Source organism: Chrysemys picta, chromosome 5 (genome assembly GCF_011386835.1).
Source record: "Chrysemys picta bellii isolate R12L10 chromosome 5, ASM1138683v2, whole genome shotgun sequence".
NCBI classification, from domain to species: Eukaryota; Metazoa; Chordata; order Testudines; family Emydidae; genus Chrysemys; species Chrysemys picta.
Window position 1 is genome coordinate 60,062,654 of NC_088795.1, and position 16,346 is coordinate 60,078,999.

Below are 16,346 nucleotides of genomic sequence, written 5' to 3' on the forward strand. Positions count from 1 at the left end.
GGTAGCTCATATTCATCATCAGTCTGGCAGCAGCTACAAATCTGCAAAGTTTTATATGGAAAATAAAACCATACAGTTGTTTTTGTTGTATGCTGCATGAGAAGCCACATAGTGTTTTGGATTGCTTCTTTTGCAAACATAACCAGTACTCTTGACACCCCCAAACCTTCACAGGTTATGTCTACACAGCAAAGAAAAACCCACAGCTGGCCTGTGCTAGCTGACTTGGGCTCATGCTCTTTCATTGGATAGACTTCCGGGCTCAGGCTGGAGCCTGGACTCTAGGCCCTGCAGGGTAGGAGGGTCATAAGAACAGCCATACTGGGTCAGCCCAAAGGTCCATCTACCCAGTATCCTGTCTTCCAACAGTGGCCAATGCCAGGTGCCCCAGAGGGAATGAACAGGTAATCATCAAGTGATCCATCCCCTGTCACTCATTCCCAGCTTCTGGCAAACAGAGCCTAGGGACACCATCCCTGCCATCCTGGCTAATAGCCATTGATGGACCTATCCTCCATGAATTTATCTAGTTCTTTTTTGAACCCTGCTATAGTCTTGGCTTTCACAATATCCTCTGGCGAAGAGTTCCACAGGTTGACTGTGCGTTGCATGAAGAAATACTTCCTTTTGTTTGTTTTCAACCTGCTAACTATTAATTTAATTTGGTGACCCCTAGTTCTTGAGTTATAAGATGGAGTAAATAACACTTCCTTATTTACTTTCTCCACACCAGTCATGATTTTATAGACCTCTATCATATCCCCCCCCTTACTCAGCTCTTTTCTAAACTGAAAAGTCCCAGTCTTATTAATCTCTCCTCATATGGCAGCCACATCGGCACGCAGTATTCAAGATGTGGGTGTACCATGGATTTATATAGAGGCAATATGATATTTTCTGTCTCATTATCTATCCCTTCCTTAATGATTCCCAACATTCTGTTCGCTTTTATTGACTGCCGCTGCACATTGAGTGGATGTTTTCAGAAAACTCCAAGACCTCTTTCTTGAGTGGTAACAGCTAATTTAGACACCATCATTTTATATGTGTAGTTGAGATTATGTTTTCCAATGTGCATTACTTTGCATTCATCAACACTGAATTTCATCTGCCATTTTGCTGTCCAGTCACCCAGTTTTGAGAGATCCTTTTGTAGCTCTTCGCAGTCTGCCTGTGACTTAACTATCTTGAGTAGTTTTGTATCATCTGAAAAATTTGCCACTTCCCTGTTTACCCCTTTTTCCAGATCATTTATGAATATGTTGAATAGGGCTGGTCCCAATACAGACCCCTGGGGGACACCACTATTTACCTCTCACAATTCTGACCATTTATTCCTACCCTTTGTTTCCTATCTTTTAACCAGTTAACAATCCATGAGAGGACCTTCCCTCTTATCCCATGACAGCTTACTATGATTAAGAGCCTTTGGTAAGGGACCTTGTCAAAGGCTTTCTGAAAATCTAAGTACACTATATCCACTGGATCCCCCTTGTCCACATGCTTGTTGACTCCCTCAAAGAATTCTAGCAGATTGGTGAGGCATGATTTCCCTTTACAAAAAACTATGCTGACTCTTCCCAACAAATTATGTTCATCTATGTGTCTGACAATTTTGTTCTTTACTATAGTTTCAACCAACGTATCATCAACGTATCTCAGGTATATCATTGGTTCCATGGTGCAGTTGTTCAGAAATTCCTCCTCAAGGTGTCCCATGAAAAGTTTGGCATATTGGGAAGCCATCCTATTCCCATGGTTTGGGCAAAGTGCATGTTGAATGTAAAATTGTTATGGGTGAGGATGAAATGGATGAGTCTGGTGATGTGTTTGGAGTGGATCTCTGCCGGTTGTCCATTGTCTTGTAGATATATGAGCCAGGCAGCGATGCGGTCATTGAGAGGGATGTTGATGTATAGGGGGGTGACATCCATGGTGATAAGGATGGTGTTCTGAGGGAGGTTGTTAATGTTGTGAAATTTCTGGAGTAAATCAGTTGTGTCCTGGAGGAAGCTGGCCCTTTGTGTGGTGAGTGGTTTGAGGATGGTTTCTGAGTCCTGATATTCCTTCAATAAAAGTGCCAAGGCCAGATATGATAGGTCTGCTTGGGTTCCCTTGTTTGTGCATCTTGGGTAGCTTGTAAAAGATCGCTGGGATAGTTTCATGGGGGATGAGGTTGTGGAGTTTCTCTTGGAGTTGTTTGGGGAAGGATTTGATATCCTGGTGAATTATGATGCGGGGTCTTTGAGTTCTCTGTAATAGGTGGTGTCGGAGAGTTGTCGGTTATCCTTATTTACGTAGTCATCACAGTTGATAATTATGATGGCACCCCTTTTGTCCGCTAGTTTAATCTCTATATGGCGGTTGGATTTCATGGATTGTATAGCTGTTCTCTCAGCAATGGAGAGATTGCGGTTGTGTGATGTTTGTTCAAGATTTCACAGTCAATATTTTTCTTCAAGCCATCAATGTAATAATGATCAAGAGTGTGGGTTCATCCGCTGTCGGGTGTCCAGTGAGCTCATTCTTTTTTCTTATGCCTGTCAGTGGGGACATGGTAGTTGTGGGTGATGATGTCATTGCTGTGAAAGAATTCTTGAGGTGGAGTTGGCGAAAGAATTCTTCTAGTTCGCGACATGTTAGTATAGTATCAGGTTCAGAGGTGGGGCTGAAGTTCAGTCCCTTGGAGAGTAGAGATAATCAGCTCCAGTAAAGGGCATTCTTGATAAACTGATGTTGTCGTGGTTTTGTGTAGTGCCCATGTGGTGGGTCCTGGTGCCCTGGCTTATCCTGGATGTGAAGTTCTGTGGGTAGTGGAGTTGTTGTAGTTGGTTATACTTTTGTTTTTATACTGGATGGCTGTCATCACAGGTTGTTTGTTTGTTTGTTTGAAGTTGTTTTGCGTTTCTTGCATGATATCCAGGTACTTGATGGGGACAACATCCAAAAGAAATCTTTCCCAAAACCCCTCTTCTGGCCTTCAAACAACCCCCTAACCTCATCAAGTTCATTATCAAAAGTAAGCTCCCCACAGACCAGAACATACCAACTCGAAGTGGCACCAGACCCCAACAGAACAACAGCTGCAAAACCTGCAGACATATATCCACTGCTATAATGATCAATACTCTTCCACAACACATTTTTCAAGACCCATGGGTTCTACACATGCTTATCACAAATGTGGGTGTACCTCATCCAGTGCATTAAATGTCCCAATAACAACTATGTGCGTGAAACCAGACAATCACTAGGATCTTGAATGAATCACACAGAAAAATGAAAGACAAAAACATCACATAACCCATGGGCAAACACTTTTCACAAAGTGATCACTTTCCGTCTGATCTCTCAGTCCTCGTCCTCAAAAGAAACTTGCAGGACACTATCAAAAGACAAGCCTGAAGGTTAACTGCATGTCTTTTCTAGACACTAAAAATCACGGTCCTAATAAAGACACTGGATTTATGGCTTATTATAACAATCTGTAACCCACTAACCCTCCTTTCTCTCCGCCCCCCTCCACTCCCCTTTTGTCCTATAACTGCCGGGGTGGTAACAGGACCACTTTACCTTGAATGGCCCCTTAGAATGTGTGTTAACTACTTATGCTAAACCTTGTGTTTAGCTGTGACATTCTGAGTACCTTTCCCAGACCAGAGATCTGTGTAGATCAAAAGTTTATCTTTTTCACCAACAGAAGTTGGTCCAATAAAAGATATTACCTCACCCGCCTTCTCTCTCTTTTAAGTTGTTTAAGATAAGTTCTATTTTTAAAAATTTGTTCAGGTTAATTTAATAATTGATTTAACTAATTCAAATCAACCAATCTGAAAGAAATAATCAAACTTATCTTAATATAACTTTGAAGTGCTTAAATTTTCAGTGCTTTCAAATAGGCACAGTATTGTCTCCATCCTACTCTGCATCATAAAACTGTCAAGATGGCAACTTCCAGTAGGATTGTTAAAGAGACAGTGTCAAGACAAAATCATTTAAGTACTGAAATTCCCTTAGCTATGTTAGAGATACCATCACAAGTGATAAAAATGGAGACATCTTTACAAGTAATACTTATTTTTTGCTATTTATGTAATCATTTGCTTTTTGTATTTACCAGATTGAACCATGAAAACAGATTAACAAGTTTTCCTTTTATTCCTATAGTTAATTTTTTGCCAATTTCACTTTAAGGTTATTATATATTGCATAATGATACAATCTTTATATGGCAAACACGGCAAGTTAGTTTTAAAAATATGTTCCCGACTGAATTCACTTTTAAATTTCAGTAAAAACATTTCTATTGGTCTTGAGTCTCACAAAAGATTATTTTGATGAAGCTTAAACTTCAGGTCAAATGTGACCTCACCATGTTCTTCAAATTATTATTTTCATTATATATCAGACACTCAAAAAAAGGTAAAATCACACTGATGCTGTATGGCATATGTGAGACACTTTATGATATTATTGATACCAATATTATAAAATTGCAATGAATCTGACCAGATATGCAGTGTAAGATATCTGTGAAAATGTTGTGATTTGCCAAGTATGATAATCTTGTTTACAGGTTTGTATCATCTTTGTGTTGTGAATTATATATTTTTGATTTATCTGAATTTCGAACTTGTACTGTGCTTCTGGGTGACATCCCAAGACAAAAGGGCACCAGCACCATCTAGCTTGCTTGATGGCCTATCAAAGGCAATCAGCTATACAAAGAAACTGTGGAACGAAGCCCGGGGCTACATCTGAGTCAGCCGGATGCGTAGGGACATGCTGCCTATGAACAGGGGACTCCAAGGTTTTTCCAGGCCTATGTGATTAGGGAGAGGATGTACAAGCCACATGGCAAAGGCTATAAAAGGCAGCTGCATCATCTTCATTTGGTTTTCAATCCTGCTTCTCACCTCTGGAGCAACTTTTCTACAAATGAAAGCTCTGAACAAAGGACTGAATGACCTATCCAAGCTTTGGATGTGTTCCAGAGGGACTCTCAAACCAACAAACTCTAAGAACCTGATATATGGACTTTAAATCTCTGTATGTATCTGACTGCTTTACCATTTAACAAATCTCTTCTTGTTCTTTTTTTTTTTTATAATAAACATTTAGTTTTAGATATTAAGGAATTGGCTGGCAGAGTATTGACCTGGGGATCAGAAGAACATTTTGTATAGTGAGCAGAATTTTAAAATAACTCCTCACCTTACTGGATCTATTTGCTAATTAGGAGCCGGAGAACTGGAATGGAGGGAGCTGTATGATTTCTTTTTTCAGCTTCTTGATAACCAATGTGTGGTATCAGGAGCACAGTTCATGACTAGTTGGTGAGTCTTTAACTTTAGTGTGAACCACCAGTTTTTGGAGAATCTGCTGTCCTTTTACAGCCTGCTCTGACCCTAGCATTTTCAGTGAAGGCTACCCTAGGTATCTCGGGTCTCACACACAATATTTAAATTGGACATAGTAGTTAGGATCTCACTACATTGGAGTTTTACTAATAGAACAAAATAAACTTCCTCTTTCCCTCCCCCCAAAAAGAAACCTCACAGATTTGTTTTTGGGTTGCCTCTTTAGCAATTGAGAAATCAAAGCTCTACTACAATGGGATACAACTCCTTAATATAATTAAAAGAATAAAAACTTTTTTTTCCCCCAAAAGAAGAAGAAAAGGAATTACATGTTTATGGCACTTAACCAGAGTACTATTACGTCCTTATTGCAACTACATGCTTCTGGCTTGGATACATTGTCTGATGAGTCTTATTTTAGTTATAAAAGTTTTTTTTTTTTTTTGGGGGGGGGGGGGGGGGGGGGAGGAAAGGAAATAAAGCACAGTGTTAATGGGATAAGAATAATCATCCAATTTGAATGCTGACCAGCAGCAAAACGGGCTCAATTAGTCCTCAATGCCAGAGAGAAACCTACTGTATAATGTTCAAGTACTTATTTGTTTTAATATCATAATTATAGTTTCTTACACAAAAGTTCCTACTTTCAGCAATTAGTATTTTATGTTCCAGACAATAGACAGCATTTATTACTATACAGAAAGCTTGTATTTTATCACAATTTTAGTCTGACCACTGAATCTTAAAAAAACAAAACAAAAAAACCCCATGAAATTTCAAATTCCCCAGGCAACTTTCCCTCCCTCCCTCCATGGCCTGTGGCTTTATCTCCTTATTGTGTGATCCTGTTAGATCCCACAAGCTAAGCAGGGCTGTGTAGGTCAATAGTTGAATAGGAGACCTCCAAAAAATGCTCAAGTGCTGCACAAAGTGGGATTGGTGACTTAAGGTGGCACTCTACCCTCTAGGTAAATATTAAATGAAGGCCCAGAATTCCGCTTCCAGAGCTGTTCTTTTTGGAAATGAGATGTAAAACCAGTGTCACTGCTACTTGTAGCCATTACAAATCCTATGACGCTCTTTGCATGTGCACCACAGTGTGCTAACCTAAGTGTCCGGACTATATTTTTACTCATGTAACAACTAACTTTCACCACCTAACTACCCTCCTAATTTTAAGCAAAATACAGTATTCTTCACTTCCTAACAATTGAATAATGCTGGTGTGCTTATTTCATTGTCAAGTGAAGTGATCCTATCTATGTATTAGCTACCTCAAAAGGGTGATGAGGCTTAATTACTCACTTTTCTTCTGCCTGGGCTGCAGTTTTATCATCTAAGTTCTGCACCTGAGTAACTCAGATGGTTAGGAAAACTACTATGTCTCCTCAGAATATGCACAGCTTTTAGAATAATCTATAATGATAAACATCAATTTTGTGTGTGAAAGCTTCCCTTACTAATGACCCAGACTAAGTTCCCCAGCTTATTTATGTATTATGATGTTATTAACTTGACAGCTTTGACTAGCACTGAGGATTTAAATTATTGGCTTGAACTGACAAGCTGCCAGTCTGAAATGCTTGCATAGTGCTGGTTTTGAGAGAAAGATATGGAACTGCTGGAATAGATCTGGACAAAACCCAGCATCTACAAAGAATTCTAAACATTTTCATCTTCCTAACATCTGTCATGGATATTTATTTCTAGGGAATTCCTAAAAAAAGTTCTCTCATAAAAGAAATGTAAATTGTTTGTATTGGAAAACCATGAAAGGACTCAATGATGGCATCAATATCATCCTCCCTCCACCCCTCCCAGCTACATTATCTTGCTAGCGGTACCATGGTAACTAAGAGCCAATGAAATAAAATAACCACCTTGCGAAGATCTATTTGTATAGAAACTAGTCTACTCCTTTCACTCTACTCCTTCCACTGCTGGAGAAGATGTAAAGATTCTTTGCATGACCTTATCTTTAGGTGCAAGATCAGTTTAGACAGAACACCGCTTTTAAGTCTATCTGAGATAGCACCTTCAACAGCATGAACATCTACTAGCACCAGTGCTGGCAATCTAATCACTATTTAACTTACTTTTTCCTTTTTTTTTTTTTTTTTTAAAAAGACTTGAAGATGTTTATCAATGGACTGACTAAAATTAGTTAGCTTTTAGCTAAAAACCTAAATTTCCATATTCAATAACCAATCACTTTTGTACAGTAAGAAAGCAGGTATTCTCCATAGATTGCTAAAGAATATAAAATAAATGTGAATGACAAAGATGTGACTCACCTACTCCTTTCCCTGGAGAAAGCATCTGCTTGCTTTCCCTACAATCCTTTTGTCAACACATTTTAATTAATTAATTATTTGTATTATAATCACACGTAGGGGCCCCAAGTCATAAAACAGGGCCCATTGCATTAAGTGCTATACAAACACAGAACAAGAAGACAGTTCCTGCCCTAAAGATCTTACAGTCTTTTGCTTCTAGGCCATGGATCCTCACATATTTTCATATGGTACACCACATCTTAATAAGCAACAGAGGGTCCTGTGGCACCTTTAAGACTAACAGAAGTATTGGGAGCATAAGCTTTCGTGGGTAAGAACCTCACTTCTTCAGATGCAAGTAATGGAAATCTCCAGAGGCAGGTATAAATCAGTATGGAGATAACGAGGTTAGTTCAATCAGGGAGGGTGAGGTGCTCTGCTAGCAGTTGAGGTGTGAACACCAAGGGAGGAGAAACTGCTTCTGTAGTTGGATAGCCATTCACAGTCTTTGTTTAATCCTGATCTGATGGTATCAAATTTGCAAATGAACTGGAGCTCAGCAGTTTCTCTTTGGAGTCTGGCCCTGAAGTTTTTTTGCTGTAAGATGGCTACCTTTACATCTGCTATTGTGTGGCCAGGGAGGTTGAAGTGTTTTCCTACAGGTTTTTGTATATTGCCATTCCTGATATCTGACTTGTGTCCATTTATCCTCTTGCGTAGTGACTGTCCAGTTTGGCCAATGTACATAGCAGAGGGGCGTTGCTGGCACATGATGGCATATATAACATTGGTGGACATGCAGGTGAATGAGCTGGTGATGATGTAGCTGATCTGGTTAGGTCCTGTGATGGTGTTGCTGGTGTAGATATGTGGGCAGAGTTGGCATCGAGGTTTGTTGCATGGGTTGGTTCCTGAGTTAGAGTTGTTATGGTGCGGTGCGTGGTTGCTGGTGAGAATATGCTTAAGGTTGGCGGGTTGTCTGTGGGCGAGGACTGGCCTGCCTCCCAAGGTCTGTGAAAGTGAGGGATCATTGTCCAGGATGGGTTGTAAATCACTGATGATGCATTGGAGAGGTTTAAGCTGAGGACTGTAGGTGATGGCCAGTGGAGTTCTGTTGGTTTCTTTTTTGGGCCTGTCTTGTAGCAGGAGGCTTCTGGGTACACATCTGGCTCTGTTGATTTGTTTCTTTATTTCCTTGTGTGGGTATCATAGTTTTGAGAATGCTTGGTGAAGATCTTGTAGGTGTTGGTCTCTGTCTGAGGGGTTGGAGCAGATGCGATTGTACCTCAGTGCTTGGCTGTAGACGATGGATCGTGTGGTGTGTCCGGGGTGGAAGCTGGAGGCATGAAGGTAGGCTTAGCGGTCAGTGGGTTTTCGGTATAGGGTGGTGTTAACGTGGCCATCGCTTATTTGTACAGTGGGGTCTAGGAAGTGGACCTCCCGTGTAGATTGGTCCAGGCTGAGATTGATGGTGAGGTGGAAGCTGTTGAAATCATGGTGGAATTCTTCCAGGGTCTGCTTCCCATGGGTCCAGATGATGAAGAGTCATCAATGTAGCGTAGGTAGAGAAGGGGCGTGAGTGGACGAGAGCTGAGGAAGCATTGTTCCAAGTCAGTCATAAAAATGTTGGCATATTGTGGGGCCATGCGGGTGCCCATAGCGGTGCCACTGGTCTGGAGGTATATATTGTCACCAAATTTGAAATAATTGTGCGTGAGGATAAAGTCACAGAGCTCAGCAATAAGTTGTGCTGTGTCATCATCAGGGATACTGTTCCTGATAGCTTGTATTCCATCTGTGTGTGGGATGTTTGTGTAGAGAGCCTCTACATCCATGGTGGCTAGAATGGTGTTTTCTGGAAGGTCACCAATACATTGTAGTTTTCTCAGGAAATCTGTGGTGTCACGGAGATAGCTGGGAGTGCTGGTGGCATAGGGTCTGAGTAGGGAGTCCACATATCCAGACAGTCCTTCAGGGAGAGTGCCAATGCCCGAGATGATGGGGCGTCCAGGATTTCCAGGTTTATGGATCTTGGGTAGTAGATAGAATAACCCCAGTCGGGGCTCTAAGGATATGTTGATTTGTTCCTGTGTTAGTGTAGGGAGTGTCCTGAGTAGATGGTGCAGTTTCTTAGGCCAGGTCTACACTAACCCCCTAATTCGAACTAAGGTACGCAACTTTAGCTACTTGAATAACGTAGCTGAAGTTCGAAGTACCTTAGTTCGAACTTACCTCGGTCCACACGCGGCAGGCAGGTTCCCCCGTCGACTCCGCGGTACTCCTCTCGTCTAGCTGGAGTACCGCAGTCGACGGCGAGCACTTCCGGGTTCGACTTATCTCGTCCAGACAAGACGCGATAAGTCGAACCCAGAAGTTCGATCGCTCGCTGCCGAACTACCGGGTAAGTGTAGACCTACCCTTAGTGTATTCCTCAGTGGGATCTGAGGAAAGTGGCCTGTAGAATTTGGTATTGGAGAGTTGTCTGGCAGCCTCTTTCTGATAGTCAGACCTGTTCATGATGACAACAGCACCTCCTTTATCAGCCTCTTTGATGATAATGTCAGGGTGGTTTCTGAGGCTGTGGATGGCATTGCGTTCTGCACGACTTAGGTTATGAGGCAAGCGATGTTGTTTTTCCACAATTTCTGCCTGTGCACATCGGCGGAAGCATTCTATGTATAGGTCCAGACTGTCATTTCGACCCTCAGGAGGAGTCCATGTGGAGTTCTTCTTCCTGTGTTGTTGGTGGGAGGGTATCTGTGTATCAGTGCGCTGTTCAGTGTTATCTTGAAAGTATTCTTTGAGTCGGAGGCGGCGAAAGTAGGCTTCCAGATCACCACAGAACTGTATCATGTCTCATCACATCTTAATAGTGTCTCATCACATCTTAATAGTGTCTCTCAGGATACCTTCTCTGCCATTTATGATCATGCAGACCACCTCCCTCCCATTCAAAAACACACCAACAATCCCATGGCAACCACACACAATGTATTTAGTTTATTTTTAGCTTCTTTAAATGCAACTTAGCAGCTGGAAACAAAGAGGATGCAGTACAATTTGACCACCCATTCACCTCTCTGAAAACCACCATGAACCGCAGCTTAAGAACCTCTATCCCACAATAGTTAAACCAGCGGTTCTCAACTCACAGCTGTATGCAGCCCAATTAGCACACAGCTGTGGCCCAGCTGTGTGCTAAAGGCTGCCGGGCTACCTGGCCACCCAGTATGGCACTGGGAGTCCAGGGGCTACTGGTTGGCCCCATGGGGGCAGGGCTCCTGGGGCTGCAGGCCAGGTCCAGGGTCGGGGCTGCTGTACGGGGAGTCGGGGGGCTGGGGGCGGGGAGCTGTGGTTCTCAACCTGCGGCCAAGGTAATACATAATCAATAAGTTGAGAACCACTGAGCTAGACATATAATTTTCAATTTAAGATATTTTATGCCACTTTGGTTTCTATTTGCTTCCACTAATACATTCAGCCCTATCATTAGTGCTGTGTTGAAAGTACTAACTTGCTCTGATATATGCTTCTTTGAAATGCATTAATAATTTAAACTTTAAAATTATTACTCTCCAATCTATTTCGTTTTAATGTAATTGTGAATATTAGCTCTGCAATTGCAGACAAATGTTTACACAGCGACCTCTTCCTTTGTGTCTTCCCACCATCTAGAAGGCAATAACTATTTTGTGTTTATAATTGTTTAGAATGTGTAATATGAGAGATGATGGGCTAAGCATAACACCAAAGTCAACAGACTAATTCCTATTGACTTCAGCGGGAGCAGGATCAGACTCTGTCATTATAGAGACACAGCAATCATTCCAGAAGAGGACCCAAACCTGCAATTCATTGGGTCTGCGCAGATTTCACCATTGTGGTCTCTTACCAGAAGGAAACTTCTAAAGGACAATGTTAGGCTAATCAGACATTCAGAGATATAGAATATTGGAACATGAGATTTCCCCCACTTTTTGCAATATCCGATAGTCTAGAAACTTAAGATTTATTTTATTCCACAGTTTGGAACAAGATCTATGGCACAGGATACACCTGCATGCACAACTTTGGAATTTTGAACCGCTGAATTCTATTAGGTCCCACTGTACATTTTGCACTTTGCCTAGCAGAGTTAAGAACTTCACTGGAGCACCACTACTCTAGCAAAGTTTGAGAGACGTCCAATCACTCAGATTCAAAGAATCTATAAACTCTGCTGGCACAAACCTGAGAAATCCATAAGATCCATCAGCCAAATCACTCAGGGTCATGTAGGCTACGCTCTGTTGATGCGGCCTTTTGAGCAGGGCTTTGGAGCGGAGCCCAGAGCTGGATCGCGGAGCAGCTCCGGAGCAGTGTAGTTGCAGGTTTTTGCCTGGAGCTGGAGCACAGCTCCAAAGGCCTGCTTTTGAGACTGTAAATTCCAGTCTGGTTCAAGGCTGTTATAAATTCCAACCAGTACAGTAACAGGTTTGAATAACAGTTTCATTGTAAAAAAGGAATCATCATGGAGCAGATGCGTTTCTATGGGATCCTGCAGGGATCAGTCCTTGGCGCTATACTATTTAACACTTTTAATCAGTGACCCAGAAGAAAAAAAAAATCATCACTGATAAGTTTGCAGATGAGACCAAAAATGAGGGAGTGGTAAATAATGAAGAGGACAGGTCACTGATACAGAGCAGTTTGGATCATTTGGTAAGTAAGGTGCAAGCAAACAACATACATTTTAATCCAGCTAAGTGTCAATATATACATGCTGGAGAAAAGAATGTACGCCATACCTACAGGACAGGGACTATCCTGGGAAGCAGTGACTTTGAAAAATTTTTGGGGTCATGGTGAACAATAAGCTGAACATGAGCTCCCAGTGTGATGCTGTGGCCAAAAGGGCTAACGTGATCCTGGGATATATAAACAGGGAAATCTCTGTTTGTGTAGGAAGAGAGAGGATATTTTACCTCTGTATTTGGCACTAGTGCAACTGCTGCTGGAATACTGTATCCAGTTCGGAAGTAATGAACGCGCTCTTGGCAGACGTGCCAAGTCTTGGTGAAATCGATCAAAAAACAAAAACAAAAAACCGAGACTCTGAGAAATTCTTTACTAAAAGATAAAAATGATAAAAGTTAGTTTTTGGAACATTAGAACAAAGCCTGCAACAAGAAAAGCCAGACAGGTCATGAAAGAAATGGACAAATATAACCCCCGAATCCTTGGAATAAGTGAATGTCGATAGCCAGGAGCTGAGAAAAGGCGATTCAAAAATCAAAACAAAACCATAATACATTCAGGGAAGCAATATAGTTACCACACAGAGGTAGTAGCAAAACAGAAAAATCTCTTACAAAGCGGTAGCCAATTAACAGCTTCCAGATAAACATGAAAATTACAAATATACGTTACATATCAACAGACGACTACCATGACAAGATCTAAGATCAATTCTACAATGGTTTACAAACTCTGACTGACAATATTGCCAAGCATGACATCTGCTTAGTAATACCAAGGTTGGGGATGACAACAACAGAGTGGAGAAAGCAATGAGGCAAGTGTGACCTTGGGCCCCAGAATGAGAACGATGTCAGATTGGTAGAACTGTGGCAGGCATCAGGACTCACCTGATGAAACACTAGTCACGCACATAGATATCCATATTGTAACTTGGACAGAATCCCACAGAACCAATCTGACCTTTTATGTACTGGAAAGAACTTTAGATCAACTCTCCAAGATGGGAGCTGTGTCAGAAGTGATCACAGGTTGTGTGTCACAAGACTGAAGATCACACTTAAAACAATAACAGAACAAGTATAGAGAAAACTGACAGCTAAAGTCTAACAGACAAGACATTACATCAGCAATTTTGAATGGAACTGAAAAACCCATTTCAGATGTTATAAGCCTTAAAACCATCACAAGAAATCTACTGACATGTCGTGGTTCTTTCTGCCTGATAGTATAATAGATGCCGCAATGCCTGTCGTTTATTTCCAGACAAGCAAACCTAAAGTCTGGATATGTGAGGATACATGGAACTGTGTGCAAGAAAGGAAACAAGCCAAAGCAAAACGTCAATCCTCAAAAACACCTTCAGAAAAAGCAGCAGCCAAAAAGAAAGGATAAAGTAGCAAAGAGCAACATGGAGGAAATACGTGAATAAAGACGCTGAAGCAGTTACTGAAAGAGGCACTAGTAAAACATCACATTTTAAAAGAATCAACAAGATTCTGACTGGCAAGTTTACACCAGCTGGAGAGCCCGTTAAGGTTGAACAAAGAGCTTAACAACAGAAAAAGAACAGAGCCATGGGCAGAGCACTCCCAAGAGGTGATAAACAGGCCAACACCACAAGGAATTATTGATATTAACAAAGAAATCAAACACCCAGAACTAGACATTGTAATATTTCACATCACAAACAAAGAGAGAAAAATGCAATTAAAAAGTTAAAACCTGGGAAAGCTGGCAGGTGTAGACCAAGTCACCAGGGAAATGTTCAAAGCTTGTAATGACGAGACTATCAATAAAAGTACTGAATATTTCAAAACAGTACACGACCAGGAAAGGTTTCCAGAAGAATCAAAAATAATGGCAGTATAGTCAAAATACCAAAGAAAGGTGATCTAAGCAACTGCAGTAACTGGCAAGACATCACATTTCTTGCAGTGATAGACAAAGTTTTCCACAGTATCATCTTAAGCAGAATAAAATAGCAGATAAGGCAAAGCTAAAGGAATATCAGGCTGAATTTTGACCTGGAAGATCATGTGTAAACCAGATTTTCACCCTATGACTAATCACTGGAAACGGCAGTGAATGGCAAAAGCCTGCATCATAAACTTAAGAGATTTTGAGAAAGCATTTGACAGCCTCCATCACAATTCACTCTGGAACATCTTGAAGTGTTATGATATGCCAACAAAAATTATTAAAATCTTCAAGGCCTTGTATCAGGGTGCAGTATGTACAATTCAAGTAAATGCAGACTTGAGAGAATGGTTTAACAGCTAGGGATGCCAAAGATGAGTTCTCTCACCTTTGCTGCTTGGCATTATCATTGACTTTATTGTGAGAAAAAGCATAGATGGATACAACACAGGCATTGCATGGCTTAACAGTGGTACATGAGAAGATCTAATTTTTGCTGTCATCATAGCTCTTCTAAGTCACAGTTCAAGCAAAGATCAAAAGACTGTCTGGCATCACAAGAAAGATGGGGTTAATAATCAATTATGAAAACACAAATGTAATGAGAACCTCAGACACGTCCAACACAAGCATTACATTAAAAGGCAAAAGATTACAACAGGTGAGTCAATTCACATATATTTGCAGTAACGTGAAAGCCAATGAGGATTTCAAGAAGGAAATAATGTCATGAATTGGCAAGGTGGCAGCTGCATTCATCACCTTAAACAAGATTCACCAGCGGCAGCTTAAACAAAAAAATCTGCAACTTAAGGACCAAACTATGAATCTTTAATGCCAATGTTATTTCTACCTTAAATATGGATGTGAAAGCTGGAAAATCCACAAAAGGTATACACAAAAGGTATAGACAGATGTCTAAATGCCTGTGAATGCAAATGCCTCAGGAAAATACTAGGTATAAAATGGAAAAAAAATTAAAACAAGTGCCTGAGATTTATCAGAATCGAACAACTTCTTTACCTCTGAAGTTATCCAGAAAAAAAAAAAATGATGGAAATATCTGGGACATGTAATATGGATGAAGCCAGAGCCTCTGCCATAACAAACATGCCATTTGGAAGCTGGAGAAACATGTAAAAGAGGCTGACCAAAAAATCCCTCCATTGAACAATACTTACAGAAGGAAAACTTATACCATCTAACAACACTGAGAACGTGCAAAGAGTAGCACAGGATAGACAGGGATGGCAAAGCCATTTTCATGTCCAAAGTGACATCCGAAGGCATGGGAAGGATGCAGATAAATTCGAGACATCCAGGGTGAGATTTTCAGAAGTGCTCAGCAGTGATGTAACTCTGTTCCCACTGAAGACAACAGGAATTTATGTTGACTTCAATGCGAGCAGAGGTAAGCCATCACTGAGTGCTTTTGAAAATCCTCTCTTCATAAATATCTGAAATCTTTATCATTTTAAAAACCCATATAAATAGTACAAAAATACAGTTCATATTGTAGATACATTGAAAATACATTAGGAGCTTTTAGTTATTTTTAAATGGTCGACAGTCTAGAAACACATAGCTATGGTTAAAGCTCATGTTCAATTTGTGTTCTTTTCCCCCTTGACTATTTAAATCCTGAATTATATCTCAGTGTTTTTGTCTGTTAAGGAGAAGAAGAATGACTTCACTGTGCAGAGAAACTGATGAGACTAAGAGAAAGGATACATCAACTTCCTATGATTAACAACAAAAATTGGGTAAATGCAGGCGTTTTAAATGTGTAGAAGCACCTGTAACGGAAAAATGCATAGTTGCTTTTAGTTGGAAATTGTTGTCTGGAAACCTCAGCCACTGTGGGGAAAAGTGGCATAGCTTTTAAACAACAGACATTCCATTTTATTTTTAAGACTAAAGCTATCATTTATTCAGGCACCTCTCAAGTAATCCTGAGATGAGTTTTCATTCCCTTTCTATAGATCTGATTTCAGCTCCCATAAAATAAAGACTTCCAACTTCAATGGTAGATCAATCAGGCCTTAAATTAGGT

At 40.7% G+C, this 16,346-nt stretch overlaps 1 protein-coding gene across 1 annotated transcript in view; it reads right to left on the minus strand.

The window, feature by feature from the left end:
• Nucleotides 1-16,346, minus strand: part of GATB (glutamyl-tRNA amidotransferase subunit B) — a 57,964-nt gene that overhangs the window by 31,644 nt on the left and 9,974 nt on the right. The window lies entirely within an intron of this gene.